Genomic DNA, 2556 nt, shown 5'->3' with positions numbered 1-2556 from the left:
ACTACTTTGGTACAATATTCTCCCTAAGAATAGAAACACCGGTCATTGCTGATAAATTAATGATAACATGGCGATCTCACAAATCCTAATATACATGGAGGAGGTAGGGGGGGGGGAAGTGTTCTATGATCTTTAATCCTACCATTGTAGCTTCCAAAGGACAAAATCTTTGCGTTGTCCTTAACGACTTCGCTTGCATTGTTTGCCACAAGACATCGTATTCCTGTCAGATACTAGGCTGTTTTGTTGACATCGTCACAACATCCTTAGGAATGTCTTCTCGCTAGAAATAAACAAGTACATGTATAATGTGTTATAGTAAATCCATACACATATTGCATGTATGGATATATATATATATATATATATATATATATATATATATATATATATATATATATATATATATATATATATCCTCATTACATATACGAATACGGGTGGTTACATATATTACGTACATGAGACACTACATGTAACAGGATACACTTCTCATAATCTCTTCAACACAGCCATACCTTTTTTTTTTTTTTTTTTTTTTTTAAGTCTAACATTAGATTATCCTGTATTACTGGGGCGCTAGGCAATCAACAGGACAGGGTCTCGATTGATGGGGACCCCGTTTATCTCCTGGTCCCTCAAGTGAGTTCAACCATATGCGGCTATTTTGAACACAGGGGGGCGTGGATGATACTTGTTGCTCCTTGGTGGTCGGCTTGGATTTTTTTTTTTTTTTTTTTTTTTTTTTTTACGAACCACAGCTGTATCTTCGTTTTCTCACCAACGCCGCCACCAGCACAAATACCACCACCAATACCTCTACTACTACCAACACCACCACCACCTCTACCACCACCACTACTACCATTACCACTACCACCACTAGCCCGCTATCACCACTACAACTACTATTACTACCATTACCACCAGTACCACCGCTACAACCACCACCAAAACCAACCGCCACCACCACCATATATCACCTCCGCCACAATCCCCACCACCACCACCACCACGTGTCCCTCATGTTGTTTCTGGCGAGCTCAGCGGATCCCTGCGCTGCGCATCAATCCTTTGTTTCGTGTCATCCAGCCCTATACTGAGCCCTGCGGCCGTATTTTCCCCCCTCATCCGCCCGTCTTACATCCTTCACGTGTTGCACCTCCCGCCGCTGATGCACCGCTTCCGTTTGCGTTGGTTCGCGTTGCCTTCCTCAGATGGCCTTGACCTTCCCCTTACCCCCTCCCCTCCTCTCTGTTATCCCCCCCTCCCCTCCCCTGTTCCCCTTCCCTCCCCATTTTACTGCCGGAAAGGTGCCGTTGAACTGAATGAAATAATCTGGCGTTAGTAAGAATAAAGGGAATAATGGCGCAAGGTATGAGATTGTTGGTGTTCTCTCTTCGTAGCGATGAATCAAGTTTGGTAGCAGAAGCAAGATGTAGGTACTCTGTAAAGAAATAAGATTGTTTGGTATCAGTCAAGATGAGACAAATAATGCTCCTTGATGCGAAAGGGAGCACCACACAGCTGAATGAAATCGTATGGCTTTATCCAGAATAGAATAAGTACTTATTTGGTAGTGAAAGAGTTTATTCTTTGGGAAGAATGGAGAAAGGAGACTGAGGAATAATACTCTATCCGACCTGTTTTGACTTGGGAGTTCCTTGAGTGAAAAGTCGCAAGTCGGAACGGTAAAAAGACGTAAGTTGAAACTGAAAAGATGTAAGATAGAATAATGAAAAGACGCAAAGGGGAACCGTAAAAAGACGTAAGTTGAAACTGAAAAGATGTAAGATGGAATGGTGAAAAGACGCAAGGGGGAACCGTAAAAAGACTTAAGTCGAAACTGTGAAAAGGCTCAAGTCGAAACCGTGAAAATACGTAAGTCAGAACCATGAAAACATGTAAGACGGAACGGTGAAAAGACGTAAGTCGGAACTGTGAAAAGACGTAAGTCGGAACGATGAAAAGACGTAAGTCGGAACGGTGAAAAGACGTAAGTCGGAACGGTGAAAAGACGTAAGTCGGAACCGTGAAAGGACATAAGTCGGAACCGTGAAAAGACGTAAGTCGGAACGATGAAAAGACGTAAGTCGGAACGGTGAAAAGACGTAAGTCGGAACGGTGAAAAGACGTAAGTCGGAACCGTGAAAGGACATAAGTCGGAACCGTGAAAAGACCTAAGTCGAAACGGTGAAAAGATGTAGGTCGGAACCATAGGGTGTTATTCCCTTGATAAAAGCGCTTTCAGTGTTACGAGTTTCCCTTTCTTTGTCTTCCCATCCTTGTGTGTACAAACACATACTGTTAATTTCTTATTTTCATTGGCCTTATTATTACTCACTTATGCTTTATTTCTTTTGTTCTTCAAATGTTCACTCCAGTTCTCTCATCGAGTTCTTTATTAGTTTTTTTCTTTTATCTTTTAGTAGATGTTCTTGTTCTCAAATAATAAATATACGGAAAAAAAATGAGGGAGGAGCTTATCCAAGAGGACGCGAAAATGAGGCCAGAGCCGACAGCGTATGTTACCTTCGCAGGTTGTCATTAAGACTC

Source organism: Oratosquilla oratoria, chromosome 13 (assembly GCF_046742065.1).
Source record: "Oratosquilla oratoria isolate Oo_2021 chromosome 13, ASM4674206v1, whole genome shotgun sequence".
NCBI classification, from domain to species: Eukaryota; Metazoa; Arthropoda; class Malacostraca; order Stomatopoda; family Squillidae; genus Oratosquilla; species Oratosquilla oratoria.
The sequence above is the reverse complement of the archived record's forward strand: the minus strand, read 5'-3'. Positions refer to the sequence as shown.